Genomic DNA, 16,605 nt, shown 5'->3' with positions numbered 1-16,605 from the left:
TTCAGCGCTTTGTGATAATGATGAAAAGGCTCATATAAAAACCAACTGTATTGTATTTTATACTTGTACATTACCAACGACAACCTAAGCAAAAATATCAATGAAACCCTTAACTATTTGACCAATAAGTAAAAATCCCTTTAAAGTAAAAAACAATGCAGTAACGAAAATAAACACCAGAAGTCTACTTGGCAATGCATAACAACACTATTTAAACTTGAATTAAAATCGAAACCGTTTGAATTTCTGTAGTCAATCCATTCTGCACCAGCCACACCTTGCAGAACACAGCTATTTAGAGACACTTGAGCTATGTTTTCGCTCTTTGAAGCTGTTGATCACGATATGGTTCACGCTTACATCAGAAGGTACCTAATCTGACCTTTAACCTTTGGAAACCCTATAGCAGGAACAGTGGGTAGCAACGAGGAGGCCAGCCTCGGTGAGCTCTTAGAATAAAATCATCTAAAACATTTTTTAAACCGTACCCCTTCTGTCGGGAGGGTTCAGCTGAACTACCCTTTATAATTTTCACTCACTGGGTGGTACCAGAGTTGTAATAAAAGGCAGAATAATCTGATTAACACGTGTTTTCCTGTTTACTTAATATATAATTGTTCACAACAGTCTGGGAGGGGCTGACACACTGCTGCTTTAAGACAGAATACCAAACAGTAGGCTTCATTCTTAAAACTTAATGACATGCCTTTGGATGCACAGAATTGAGCTCTCCAGACAGCACACCTGCCACCAGCTTTAAGAAACAGCACCCACTAGCATTCACATCCACTGACACGGAGGGGAAAACGCATTCAAAACTATTTCCTGGCAAAATAACCAGAATAACCAGACCCAGACAGACAGCATCAGCTTATTAACCAGGTGGAAACATACACTGTGTGTGCATCCTGTACTGTGTGTCCCTCTTCTGGATTAGTGCAGCCTCCAACATCTACGTTCTGTTGTGACTTCTAGCAACTGTAAAATCATGTGAGTTTGACATTTGCAGAGCAGCCTGCAGGATACAGTGTTCTGCTACCATTGTACTCAGTTCATTTTGGGGGTTGCTATAAACAGAGGGGCTATACAAGTATATTGCAAGTCGAACTAAAGCATTACTGTCCTTCCTACCATTTGTGTTACTGCTTAAATTTGCCTTACATCATAGCTTCACTGATTTACAGTTATCTTGACCATGCTTTTATCTGCTTTACCAGGCTGCCCTGTGCTTCTGCATTCATTTGTGGATCTACTTAACACAACATCTATAAAGCCAGTATTTTACAAAGCATGTTACAAACAGTGTGGGACTGCTGAAGATAACAACAGTGTTATAAAACCAAAGACATTCACCTCCAAGAATTCTTACAAACACGCAGCATCAGGCTTGCAGCAAAGAATCCAACAATACAGACAGCAGTCCCAATGGGAGGGTTAGTTATCATTAAGGCTGTGCATTCCTCTCACACAGCGGAAATGAAAGATGAGAATGCAGAGTGTGCCAGTCATGCCCGCGTCAATGCCCTGATTGTGTGTCAGCAAGGTTGTCCGGGAAATAGCACTGAAAACCAACCGGGCTGGCCACAAAAAATGCACAGATTGTACTGGATGCTGTGATGTTGCTGTAACAAGCGTGGCAGATGAAGAGCAATTCTCCCAATGTAGAGGGACGCCTCTCAATGAATGCACTCATCTGTGTGGTATTCATGCACAGTGTATTGCATATACTGTCTGTCCCTATTCATGCACTACTGTCTGTATTCATACACCATATAGGGGATGGATAACAGGGCTTGGGTACAGTGTCTATATACAGTATATGCATACAATATGGAACCTCATATTTAGAACACATTGAGCCTTTAGGTGTTCTTTAGTCATTTTTACAGCACAGCAACAATAATATAACTTGTGCACTATTGGGTTATGGGTTTGAACGACACACAGTTTGAACCATACTGAAGCTGCTGCAGCCGTGCCCTTTCTCTACCCATCCTGTCCCTTTCTGAAGACGCTGTCTGGTTGACAGATAGAGGGCCGTCTCCCTGCTAGCAGGGCTCTTCGCGATACATGCCTTAATTGAAACGCAGCGTCTCAGCGCAAGCAGCCGTCACCTTGAGAAGTCCTCTGCAGGCGAGACAGATCCAGCAGCCTGTCCAGCTTCCCTGCCAGGCTGCTGAGCCCCTGCACAGGGGACAGACTCTACCGCCTGACCAGCTTCCCTGCTTTCCCATGACAGGTGCACCTCACCAACAGAGTGGCCTTCCTGAACTCTCACAGGACACGCTGCAGGAACTTTTTTTTTTTTTTTTTTTTTTTTTTTTTTTTTTTATTTTTTTTTTTTTTTTATTGAATCCTCTTATTTCATGGAAAGGGCAGCCAATTAGCAACCTGTCCACAAGAGAAGCCTGCTTTTGAAGTCTCCAGGAGCCCCTTTCTGCCAGCCTCTCTTCAAAAGGTCATGCCATTCAGTCCGTCTCTTACGGCGACAGCGGAACTGCCACAGCTTTGAATTTCACAGCGGGGCAATGTTCTGCTCCACCACTACGGGGGTACTGGACTCAAACAAAGGGCCACTTTCAACACAGCCTAATAAGCCTCACCTGGAAGACACCCCTGCATTTCCAACGTGTTGTTCTAACCCTGTTGCTCTGGCCCTACGCAGGCCTTTCTTTTCTAACTGTCTGCTGCTGATCGTCAATCTCTTCTATGCAATAGATTTCATTTGTTCTTAGAAATAACTCCCACATATAACACTATTGACAAGCTAGTGGCAGCTAAGCTCATTAATGCAACGTTATGTGACTTCCAAGTGCTTCTGCTCTCGAAAGCCCATTCATTTTGACGAGATGAGGCAGATGGTTTTAATGACCATTCCTCGATGGACTATCCTTGTCATTGAAAAGGCACAAGCTCTGTTTGTAAGCAGGTGCAATTGGGAAAAGAGCTCTTGTTTGAGCAACTATCAGATTATCCCTAATATTTTCCATTAGTCACAGCTAGATGGGTAATGTTAATCCAGCACTGTCATTCTGGATACTCTGAGTCTGCCGGGGGTGATCATGTTTCTCCAATCCAACTACCCTTGGGCACTTTTAATAATTTATGTGATGGACACTAAAGGATCAAACAAACTAAAAAAAAAAAAAAAAAGAAAAAAGCGATGAACTCCATTAGTTTCACTATGCCTCCTTTATTATGCATCTTTCACATACCCTTGAGTCAAACTATACTGAATAGAGAAATTTTAAAAAGGCAAAAAAACACTTAATTGTATGCTACCTTCACGATTACATATGACATCACTTGTATTTTCATGTTACTTTAGAAGGTACAATAGAATGCATTACATCATGTTCAACCAATCAGATTGCTCACAAGTGCACAATTCTCTAGGGATATCATTACGCCTGGACATTCCAAATCATTACGATTGGCTGCTGAAACATCTGCCACTGCACCCCCCTTAAAGTAATAAAACAAAACAAAAATGGTGCTTATCCATCGTACTGTTACCTGCAGTACCGGACCAACATAACAACTTCAGTGAACGAGAAAATATTCAATTGATTGTTCCATACAGTGCATGAACATTTGCTTTCAATCCACCTGCAAACGTTTATGTTTTGGACGTCTTCCCAAGGGGGAGCAGCAAGGACGGGGACGGGAGTGCGGTGGACAGTGAATGCACAGGGGTGCACCTGGGAATGCCATATCTGGGTACTCGGGACAGTGGTGCACAGCGTCCCCTTCCGTACCTACTGCAGGGATACAGCGGCAGCAACAGGCCAGCCCTGCCGTACTGCTAGTGGATAAGCATAACAACTCCAGCCTGCTGTGTCTCCATGGTTACTAAAACAAGGAAGACAGGAGCTTTTTCAATATTAATGACCCGCTCAGAACAGCTCTTTAAAACTGCAGTCTGACAGTCAGCGTGATTTGTGCATTATGGAACACAGCACACCTCGTTGGGGGCTGTTCTAGAATATCGTGTCTATAACGGTTACACAAGCTGCTGTGGGTGAGAGAGTTTGCATTAGCAGGATGATTGACGCACGGGGGAAAGCAAGGCCGCATTCTTCGAAACGGTATTACATGAAGCCGTGACAACGCTTAACCGTGCAGGAGCTGGACACGGTGCAACATCCAATCTGGACTCTACTGCATCTTGTGAAAGAGCAGCCTTTATGCCTCTGGCGCTCCACGCCAGGCTCAATTGAAGCATCAGCTTCTTGGATGCATTGCATTCTTGTATATAAGCTTTTGACTGTAAATGCCTTCGGCCTTGCTCTGACAGCCTGCTGGCTGCCTGCTGTCACTGTGCATCACTGATTGACAGATGACTCAATCCTCTGCAGCCGCTGTCTTCCAACGATCAGTCACTGGTGGTTTCACAGACAGATCGGCATTTGTCTTCTGGGACCTTGATCTCTGGCCGCAGTTGCGATCTGACATACAGATGCTTAAGCTACTCAACTACTCTTTTCTTCGACTCGCTTTATGGAAAACTAACCACCGGAAGCCTGGCTTTTGGAATGACGTTGGTACCCGGGAGCCCTAAGCAGAAGCTGGCTCCTCCATCAATTTAGCACACTGCTCAGAAGATCTGCTGGGGTTTGTATGGATCGCTGTTCTCCACAGAGTCTAAAGAACAGCAGTAATCATCACAAACCCAAGCAGCTGTTTCTTCACTTATTTCACTTTGAACGGTAAATTAGTCTAATCAACACCAATGACCCCTCACCTGATTGTCAGCACCTAAGAGCTCAGTCCACATAACTGAATAATGGTTTCACGCAGCACTAATTTGTCATTATTTGAAATATCACATGCGGTGCATACAAATTACACACATACATTCAGACAAACACATAAGCACACACAGCTATGCAATAGAATACAGTGGCATAAGTTACTGCAAAGACACCCATCTACACAGATGCTCGCAGTGGCAATAGAAAGACAGCCCTATCGTTCCTGCCAGCCCTTTCGCTAGCAGGTAGATGGGCAGGCAGGCTCTGCTGGAGAGGTCCGCAGTCAGTATGGGAGATTATCTACCCAAGGCATGCAGCACTGACATTTCCCAGCAGACAGCCAGCTCCTGCATGCATGCTGTGACGCACTGAAAATTCAACCAGTCCACCAAATCCTTTAAAAACACACTGACCGAGCCACTACTACAGCAGCAGCAGCAAAAAAAAAAAAAAAAAAAAAAAGAATTACTCAGGGAAGACTATGTTTAGCATTGCCGGATTGATCTCCTAATAATGAAGGAGATTACATTGCCTCACCGACACCTGCTTAAAAAAAAAGGAAATCAAATCGTGCTTCAGATGGGGATGTGCATTTTCCAGTCCAAAGACACACATGTATATGAAAAAGCACCTGCCCCATCAACGTGCCCAGGTGCTTGTGCATGCAATATGTTAATGAGCTTAGGAAGCAAAAGCAAAGTCGCACTAACCTGGTAGCCATTAAGGACTGTACCAAAGTGATCTGCCCTTACTAGCTTCATTCATACACTGCAGGTCTGTATGGAGGTGAGAGGGTCCTCACCTCACCACCCCTACCAGACAGACGGACAGTCAGAGCCCACCACAGTGGAACTGTTCACTGCTCTCGCAGCCCCTCGACAGACATGCCTCCCCTGTACAATGCTGTTTCATCGCCTGTATTATCCAATCCTCCCCTGCTCACTGCTGCGGTTCTCTCTTTCTCTCTCTTGGTGCAGTTCTTTTTCTGTAGCTGTAGCTGTCTCTCTCTCTCTCTCTCTCTTTACATAATCGCTCCTGCTTGGTGCAGAAAGCTTGCCGGCTCTTTAATTATTCAAAGGTTTTCATGAATGGAGGGTCTGACATCATTGGTTTTCAGGTCTGCTTTCTCGTGCCTTCCTCTCCTTAATCATTACTTCCTTCACTACTATGACACGTTTTATAAAAACCACAAACCCGACTCCGGGTCTACGAAACATGGCACTTTTGTAGCAATATGTTTGCATTCCTCACACAGCCTCAAACTCATTACAAACAACAAGCAACCAGTTCCATTATGAAACTATGTAAAATAAACAGCATTTTCTTATACTGACAATACTATCAGTTCCATAAATTAGCAATGCTTTCTATTTTAGCTGTGCCCTGTGTGTTATTACAATATCAACTTGATACTGCTCTGTTTGATTGATGGTCTATTCCACATTCTTCTGGGCAAAACAATTTTATTAAATGCAACCAAAATAAGGAATGCACCCAAAAATACAAATTAAATCTACGAACAGCTTTCTACAGCCAGTTCCGATATTGCTCCAATCTGAAACCGACACATTTAATTAACTGTATGTTCCAGAGATGTTTTTGATCCAGCACAATGGAAACATTTGCTGCATTAATTCCATAGTGATCCTCACGCACCTGACTTCAGCAACATGCCCCAACAGCACACAGCAGCCAACGCCATGGGACACCACACACTGAGTTTGAATTAATCTGACCCACAATATAATCCAAACCATTACCTTATTATGGGTGCTAACACGTTATAGTTTAAATGCAAAGGTCACCCAAACCTGAAGATTATGCTATAGCATGCCTAGGCATATCTACTGTAAATCAAGGGCAGTATATTAGGTCTCGAAACACAGATTATATCCCTCATCCTCATAAAATGGAGCACCTTCTTGCTTACAAATGCACCTCTGATGTTGGCCTTCGTGTCTCTACAGCAGTAGCTATACAGTGCAAAGTTATTCATTCAATATGAAAGTACAGATTCACGCTCCTAATCCATATGCACGTTAGGGCTGTATAGTCGGCTACACATTAACACTGAGGGTATATTCTGGGTTATCAGAGAGGCTGCCAACAATACAAATACATTAATTGTTAAAAGTGTACAATCCTTCAGTTTGAAGGGTTAGGGCACTGAACGGAATCTCTTAATGAAACGAAAGATGAATGCGGCTGTGCAGTAGCACTCGAGCGTCGCGATAATTGCGGAAAACATTTACAACAGTATGCATTTTTTATTCAACGGGGTTATTATTTTCTGGCTGAAAGCAAGGGTCTGGTGCCACCTGTACTAGCTGTCAAGAAAAGTTTTTACCTGAGCTTTATAAAGAACGATCCTCAGAATGCCAGCAGCAGGTTGCGCGCAGATCTCTCAGTGTTTTGTGGCTAACAGGCATCTGAAAAGGTGAAAGGTCTGCTTGTTAAAAGAAACTCTGCACACAGCTCAGGACAAGGCAACGTCATCCTGACTCCAGGAAACAGCCACTTGTGTGTTGGCTTTTTTTTTGCCGCCTTAAGATGCAGAGATTTCCTGGACCTGACCATCTGCTGCCACTTTTGTAACACTAACAGCTTGTTTTTCATTGGGTGGAAACATGCAAATTACAGCTGTGTCTCCACTGCTCTGCATTTTACCTCCCTTCCAAACTGAAGCAAAGACAGATGTGGACACCGTCTTGCTTTATAACAGTGCATTACAAAAGCAGGTACATTATAAGAAGGAAATCGACAGCTACAAAAACAGTGGCAGGGTGAAACGAAAGCAGCAGTACGATAACAAGGAGGTGGAGTCACTGCAAAGTGCTGTTAGCACCATTCTGAGAAGAGAACTGCTGCTGCTGATGTTGCAAAACTGGAAATAAACACTTGACAAGCAACAAACAGCCTTCGAATTGAGTTCCAGGGATGGGTTCTGTAACTTCAATGAGTCTTTTCTAATTAAAAATAAATGCTTTACAGGAAACCTTGAGAGTTCGTGGCTGTGTGAATTTGCCCCTAGCTGTTTTGCATTGCTCAACGTTAGGAGCTGCTGTATTCTATATCTTTTTACTGCTAGCTTTTAAATATGCATGTACCCTGTTTGTGTTGCTTCTGATAACTTTCCCCAGGACACCACTAAAGTAAAAAAATAAAATAAAATTCATATTGATGTAATTACCACTAAGGAAATAAGACATGGGGATATGCAAGTACTTTAAACTTAATTACATGCATGGAACTCAGAGCACATACATACTGTAGTGCAAGTGTGTCTGGATGTCTTGAGGCTGATGAGACATTTACCTGGCATTCCCAGCTTTCATTTCTCAGCAGATCTGTGACATGACAGAGCTGTGACTAAGAGGACTTTAGCACAGGGGTGACAGGCTGAAACAGCATCACTTTCCTGCAAGCGGACAGGGATGGGACAGGCGGAACTATGAACCCGCTTTGAGGTTCACAGTGCAGAAAATAAACAAGTGGTGCACATGTGTTCTGCTTTTATAAATACAGAAGAGCGAGCGTTATGAACACACACACCTCTACAGCAGCCCATATCAAACACTTAACACCATTTCCACGGCAACAGAACGTGTGGCGGCACACTGCTGCAGAGGAAATGCCCGTCATTCTGCGTTCTAACATCCACAGTTTCCATGGCAACTCCAAGAACAATCCCCAGCTTTTACTGGGCAGCGAGAGAGAAACTAAAAATAAAAAGAGACTTTTTAAATGGTCTGTCTTGAACTACACTACAGCAATACAACAGCATTGGTCAGCAATAATTCCTGCACCTATTTGGTGCACCGTCCACACCAGACTGCACTGACTCAAACAGTGCGCACAAGTTAAAGTCGGCAGGATTGTATGTTACAAACCCTTTCACTGAAGTTAAAAAGCCCACTTTTAGGGACATGAAGTTAAATTCTAGAAATAAGAGATTAAAGACAATGTAATTACAGAAATGCAGTTTGCAATATAGTATAATCTAGGCATGTCAGATTCCATTAAGTTAAATGGAAAAGTGATAAAGACATGCATCAGGGGGCAGGGATGGAAACGGGACTCCTATTGTACAGCAGTTTCACCCACTCCAGGTTTTACTACAAGCTTGATTTGCCACAGTGTCTAGGTAACAAGCTCAGGTGTGTCTGATTAAACTCATAGTAAAACCAGGAATGGCTCAAACTGCTAGGCAATGGGAGTCTCATTTCCACCCCTGTCCAGAGGTTAAAAAAATGCAGCTGTGAAAAGGTTCAATCTTAACCACCTTAAATGGCTCTTCATTGAGAGAATCACAGAATCCAGCTTGTGCATACACTGTCTGAAGCTCTCCTTGCAAGAATGCTTAATAGTGTGCAGCTGCAGAAGCGGGCAATTGCCGATAGAGCACAGATTGTATCGGGAAAGACTTTGAGATAAAAGACTTCATGAAAATATCTTGCATGTGTTCAAGAAACAAGCTGCATTGATCAAGAACAAACAAGCATACTTCTTATTCCGACTCTGTGCTGTGCTGAGCCTGAATCAAAAGCCCAGCACAATGGCACAAATGCGGTACTGTGTTCCCCTGCTGGAGCATACAGAGGGAGAGACGGGGAGAACTCAAGCTGTGGCTGAGGAAGTGAAGCTGCCCACCAACAAGGTCAATCTCTGGCCACTGAGGAAACAGGCTGCCAAACAAACAAAGTACTGTGCGGCGTGGGCTGGGAGCCTAGCCGAGTGCCACGTGATTCACTGTGACTCTGCCTCCTCTCTTCAGAACCAGAGCGGGGTCTACTCACTGCTCCCAGGGCTCTCCCCCTGTCAATAGCTCCTTGAAATCAGAGGAGCAATCAAATCAGAGCAATACCGCTACCATCGTCAACATGATCGCTGGCTGGCTCCTCTTGGTTTTTTTTTTTTCTTGTGTCATTTGTGTGGCAACAAACTTGGGTTGGTTCTAGCTACTGACTCAGAGACCTGGACTTGGCTGCTGACATCAATTGCACTGATCGCCCGCCCATCTGTCTCTCTGCATCTGTCTGTGTCTGTCTGTCCGTCCATCTGCCTATAGCACAGCCTTCATACAAGGGTAAATACACATCACTGTTCATATACTGTATTCCCCTTTAATAATTGTAGCTTTTATTTATCACATAGCTATCCAACCTTTTTGGATAAAACAGCCACCCTGTTGACTAGATGGTTCTTATAGAGCTATACACAGCTATACTGTGACACACGCACACACACACACACACACACACACACACACACACACACACACGCACACGCACACGCACAGATTTCTGCTTATTAAGAATTGGATTTTGTTGCATTTGACTATACAAATAAAAAAGAAAAATGAAATAAAAACTCCTCCTGCCTGCCCCACTAACTTGGCTTTTGAACTGTTAGACCCACTCTGACCTAGTTTCAAACAAAAACAGAGACATGAAAAATAACAATCCCAACGAATTAGCAAATCAATCTGTGCCTCAGGACTTCAACTGAAGCAAGAATTAGTGTCAGACCATCCTGGCACAATCAATTTAATCTGATTGAATGAATCCATGTATCCATTTAAATAATAATAATAATAATAATAATACATTCCAGAAACTGACACAGGCCTACTGAATATTAAAAGGCTGTCTTTTTATTTCTCCTTCAACGTAGAGAATGAAGAGTGATGCCACTTTCATCTCTCCCCGCCACCTCACACTCAGCAGGGCAGCTTTACAAAGACTGTCCTCCTGTGCAACTCTTGCATTTTCTTTTATTAACACAGAAACAAAACAAACCTCCCGAGAACCCTCAGATTAATATTCAAAGTTGTTTATTTATACATCTAGCGCCATCACTTAATATTCATATATTCACAGCGCATAATAACTAACAGCAAGTGCATTTGTTGCGTCAAGATCCTGTTTTTTAAATCCTATTTCAAGCACAGTTTGTATTATTTTTAGGGTCCACGACAGTTGTGAATCTTCGTTATCTTTCTGCAGCCAAGAACTCAAACCATTTAAAAAAAACAACTGATGTGCGTCCCAGTTCTCAACTCTAACTCACAGCAAAGGAACAAGCAAGAATGAGAAGAACAAGCAAGAATGAGAAGAACAAGCAAGAATGAGAAGAACAAGCAAGCATCAGAAGAACAAGCAAGAATCACAGGACCTCAGGAGTACGGCCAGGAACACAAGTGTCAACCAGATACCAGAGATGTCATTTATTGCATTTTTAAATTAGTCCGATATTTCACAGGAATTGTCCCTTCAATTCATGTGCTAAAAAAAATGGACGGTTCATTTGCAGTCATGTACTTTAAAAACAGGGCACTTGTCAAAGATCTGGTGAAGTTCACTCCTTTGAAATGCCAATGAGAACCTTGACAGGGCTCCTCACAGCTGCCCTTTCTTTAAAGGGAGTGGAGTCACATGCGCTGTGCAAGGCTGCCCAGAGAACCCACTTCCCGCTGTGCAGCAACGTGTCAGCATCTTCCACAGAACACAGAGCGCTGCTGATCTTAAGCCACTTCACAATAAATGTGGATTTAAAGGCTGTTTAACCCAGAGTGTGCCGAGGTGGCAAGGGCAGGGCGCAGGAGCCGACACAGACAGAATAGAGAGGAGTTGCACAATGGAGGCAACTTCTGGCAATCGTGACTCGTGGCCCTGCGCTAAACAATGAGTCATGGTGGTGACACTGCCGTGCCATTGTTACGCACTGGCAGCAGCTAATTCAGCAGGCAAAGGATTTATTCAGAAACGCCTCACGGCCACCGAGGAGCAGAGGAGCAACGCTAGGAGAATTCATGAACTACTGCACTGATCTGCACTGGGGATGGGCAATGGGAGACAGCTAACTTACCTGCCAGAAATAATTCTGTTGAGATACATGCACTGTGACCACACAGCACCAGGACGGACAATCTAAAAACATACCACTGCCTTAAAGCCACTGTCCAATCCAGCTCTCGTGAAGGCGTGACGTTCTGCACGGACGCTGGTGGTCCCTTCCTCAGCTACAGCAGTTACAGCACAGCTTCGGTTTGCGCAATTAAACAAACCAGACTGCTGTTTCGCTGTTTTCTGCTTCCACAGCCCCCACGCTGCGTCTCTGTTGACTGCATGTGTGACTAAAGCAAAAACTTGAATCCGCACTTGCGCTAGTACTCACACAGACGTGCTGGCGACCAACACACTGCTCATTTCCTTCTCAGTGGTGCTGATTCTCTTAACAAAAGCAAACTGTCGTCTCACCAGGGGCTAGCCCTCACTGCCCGTCCACTAGAGCTCTTTTTAAATGCAGTTTTTTTAAAGGGAGTACTGCGAGGTTGTCCTCTCAGTTAGGGCAGCCCACAAAAGATGCTCCAAACTGCTTGACGTCCTGTAACTCGTGGGACACTTATATCCTTTATATACCTACCTGCATGAAAACCTCAGGGGGTAAGCATTTCATTTTTCGGTTAGTAATTAGCGATATAGAAACATGTTAATTAGATCCCTTTGTGCTTTAAATTAGGCATCTTAAACAACTTCTAACAAGTATGATGTATTTTACCATTTGTAGAAACTGCATGTGTTCCTTTTAATCTTACTATTTTAAACTAATTGCAAGTGCTGTCTGTTAAAATCATCAGTTTTATTGGACAATCACTAATTTGCCTATTTTGACAATTTTCCAAGATTTTCAATTACAGTGGTTTGATTTCATATGCACACCAAATCAAAACTACAGAAGCAGTGGGGTGTTCTAATAAATCTGTACCAACGGAGACCACTATAACTGAAGCTTGGGGAGAAAACTTTGTGTTCAAAGCTGCCAATAAATGAAGACAGAAATGTGTAGCTGGATTACTTCATTATTATCCCAACCGTGAGGCCTCATCCTCTTTCCGACAGCACAGGACACTACTATAAAGCTGTCAGCTTAAGCAATGCTTTACTGTCTGCTAAATAATTCACAGGAGAACGCACCATGGTAAACCACTCTGGCTAAAAATACTACCTGAGCTACAGGGACAAGAGGGCTGCCGGCAACGACAGTCTTTAGAAACCCCTGGTGTTAAAATTAATGAATGGGAGCGCTTTACAAGCAATAGAACACCTGTCGGGAAGCGATGCAGTTACAAAAGCATGCGCGAGACACACGGTGCCAGCGCTGAAAAAAGCAAACACGCACACACGGGAGCAGCAATCACGCACACACGGGAGCAGCAATCACGCACACACGGGAGCAGCAAACACGCACACACGGGAGCAGCAAACACGCACACACGGGAGCAGCAAACACATGCACACACACACGGGAGCAGCAAACACGCACACACACACGGGAGCAGCAAACACGCACACACACACGGGAGCAGCAAACACACGCACACACGGGAACAGCAAACATGCACATATGGGAGCAGGGAAACTACTTTTTTATTTGCTTGGTTTCAAAACACTATTGCTTTTAAGCGCTAATTTAAAAAAAAAAAAAAAAAAAAAAACCAAAACAAAACAAAAAAACAACACTATGCATTATAAATAATAACAGATGGCTTTTAAAACACGTGGGATTTCAGACCCTGGCTGTGTCATTAACAAGGAACGCTTCAGCAGATCTAGAAGCGCATGGTGAACTGTATACACATGTATATATAGTTCACTATAAATACACGTCTAACTATAGTGTCCTTCGCTTGTTCTGGAATCATCCGTTCACACTGAGCTGGTCTCCAAGTATTGACCATAGGTGCTATTTGATGTACAGTAACTATCTTTAAGTTCCTTATAAAAAGGCAACCAGCCCTGTTGGCTCTAGCAGATCACCATGTTGTAACCCTGCGCTAACCCATGCTTTACCTTTTCTAAGGTTGCTTTCATGGAAAATGTGCTAATGGAAAGATCTGAAGGTCAGAAAATAATGCATATTTTTTTCCAGTGAACTATTTTGGGGTTTTGCTTGTGATCAATACATACGTATAAATGGATCTAAAATTAGAAAACATGTGGGAGTAGCAATCCAGCAATCCCCAGTATCGTGGCACTGCAGGCTGGAGAGGGACCCTTGCCTCTAAGATCAAGCGTGATCCTTTCAGTCCAGGGAAGGCTTGAGGCATGGAGAACAACCTGCTCCCTCCCTCATCCCCTAAAAGAAAGCATGACCCTGCCAGGTAAAGGTAAACTTGAGGCACGGAGAACAACTTGCTCCCTCCCTCCCTCCCTCCTTCCCTCATCCCTGAAAAGAAAGCATGATCCTGCCAGGCAAGGGCAGGCTTGAGGCACCGAGAACAACCTGCTCCCTCCCTCCCTCATCCCCTAGTATGATCCTTCTAGGCAAGGGCAGGCTGGAGACACGGGACAAAACTGCTCCATCACCCCTTTCGGGTTACAGCTGGAAAATGACAAGGCTTCACACTAACAGCGTTTCAACCCTATGAAGAGTTCCGGCCGTGACTCATGTGTTTTTATACTTACTGCCCATCACTCCCTCTTGTATGAGATACCGATAATGCCACTGCTTCTAGCAGGCAGGGTTTGTATCTATTCCAAACATGACACAGGTGAAAGACTGCCAGATCTTCTCTATTTATCCTAAGGACACCTCCTCTGCTTGCTTAGTCACTAAAGACAGTGCACCTTTTTTTCCCCAGCAATGAGTAATACAGCTGAAACAGAACAACGTTTTTCAATGATGTTTTTTCTCTTAAACCTGAACATTCCCTCCTCTTTCCACTGTTTTATGAACCCATATGTGGAATGAGCGTGCGTTTGTTATTTCCACACAGTTTGTCCAGACAAGACAAAAAGTAGTAAAACAAAAACAAACCCTGACACACAGTAGTGTCCTCCTTCATATGGTTTCTCCCGATGATCTGAGCACAACAACAAAGACTACAGTATGTATGCATGCATGTTGCTGCTTGACAACTGGCCTACGTTATGAGTCTCCAATGTGGGCAACAGGCCTGCTAGGGATTTCATCGATACTACAGAGAATACAAAAAAAAAAAAAACACCTGACAATTTAAATCTGTTATTCCTGTTATCAGAGAATCCTCAAAAGTCTACCGGAAGCCATAACAGAAGTGCAGTACTTCATATCAGATTTCTAAACGTCGTGTGTTTCAATTTGTCAGTGAAGTGTATGGAAGACTACAAAGCAGTTTGCAATTCAATGTGTTAATGTAGCCTTATTCTGCACATTTCATTCAACTTTTTGAAGCAAAACTGGTTACAGTAATGAACTGCAATACATACTAGAACTTCTAAACAGTGTTTTTATCACTTCTGTTACTACTAACAAACAATAACAGGGACGGTATTGCAAGTCAAGACTAAGTTGCAGCCGTTTCAGATCTTAAATGACCACATTCCGAAGCTCTCGTTTATTACACTGCAGTCTAGACAACATATCTGCATCATATTCGAATCAAACGTGCTTGTTATGAAGAACTAGTGTTTCTACTACCTGCACGCTAGTTTAAAAATAACCTGCCTAGGTTTCCAGTTGTTCATTGTCTACACAATGAAACACACATTCTGTCACATAACACGTATGTTCTGAGCTGAGATAACCACCTGCTGAACTAAAGTGCCAAACCATACCATTAAACAGTAATGCGCTGCTCTATATGTATTGTAATGATTGCAGCAGCAAATACCATTCTATAGCCCTAAGGAAAAAAACATTATATCAGAGAAGGGCTACACATGATTCAACGGACATACCAATAATAATAATAATAATTTTTATTTTTATATAGTGCCTTTCATAGTGGGCCACCAACACAAAGCGCTTTACAAGATACAAGTCTAGGGTGTGTGAGCTATGCATCAGCTGCAGAGTCACTTACAACAACGTTTCACCCCAAAGACGGAACTATGCTATCTATTAAATATGATTTCATATACCGAACTGCATGAAATTACCAGCGTATGTAATACAGTTGGGCTGCTCGAACATGTTAGTAGCCCAACTATAGTCACAGCAAATTGATGTGAAAGAATTCTGCAAAATGTTACTAAAAAAAGGACTAACACAATATCCGAGCGATCAAGGTGCAAAAAGATCGAAATAGAAAAAAATCAAACCATACGATAAATAAAACCTGCAAATAAATAAAACACAGAGCACAAAAGAACAGATCTTACTGAGCATCACCCCCGGTAGCCGCGGTGTCCATCTCTGTTATATTCCCCTGGTCGTGCAGCTGCTGTTATCTCTGCAGTGAAGTATAATTCAGCACTTAAATATCTAGTGAAGGTGCAGGGAACGCAGAGACAAACTGCAGGCCGTTTAGGCACTGCAGTCACAATGCTAACTGCAGCAGGCTGCCCTGTTACTGCCAGTCTTGATTACAAATATATATACAACAAAGCGGGTGATGAGAGAGAGACGGAAGCAAGGCAGGGAGAGAGTCCTGTCCTTTTTCAGCCACAGGTCGTTAATTATTTTTCATGAAGGTGCTAGGGTCAAGCAGCAGTCCTCCCTCTCTCCCATCTCTGCCTCTCTCACAGCCACTGTGCTTACCAGGCAAGCCTGAAGCCTTTCATTAGTGCTGAAAGGAGTGTCCGATTGCCATAGCGCCGTCTCCCCACTCAGCTGGACAAGCATTCCATGACATGCCGGCGGCGATCGCCACAAGGTAAATCCCGGCTGGACCTCGTATCCCATGCAAAGGGTCTCATCGAGCCGCAGTGAGTGCCGCACCTTGTGTGTTTTTTGAGCAGCTTATTTATTTTCGTAGAGTTGCTGTTCCTGCCTGCCTGCCAGGAAGACTTCTCTATGCACGAACACACACAACCCTGCAGCAGCAGCTAGCACTCTCTGCACTTGCTACCCACAAGCTTCTACTGAG

General features: G+C 43.5%; 1 protein-coding gene across 4 annotated transcripts in view; it reads right to left on the bottom strand.

The window, feature by feature from the left end:
- Positions 1-16,605, bottom strand: part of LOC121304005 (protein Aster-B-like) — a 74,950-nt gene that overhangs the window by 18,278 nt on the left and 40,067 nt on the right. The window lies entirely within an intron of this gene.

The sequence above is a fragment of the Polyodon spathula genome, chromosome 36, assembly GCF_017654505.1.
Source record: "Polyodon spathula isolate WHYD16114869_AA chromosome 36, ASM1765450v1, whole genome shotgun sequence".
In the NCBI taxonomy this organism is placed as follows: Eukaryota; Metazoa; Chordata; class Actinopteri; order Acipenseriformes; family Polyodontidae; genus Polyodon; species Polyodon spathula.
Note: the sequence above shows the minus strand (reverse complement) of the source record. Positions and strands in the feature narration are given on the sequence as shown.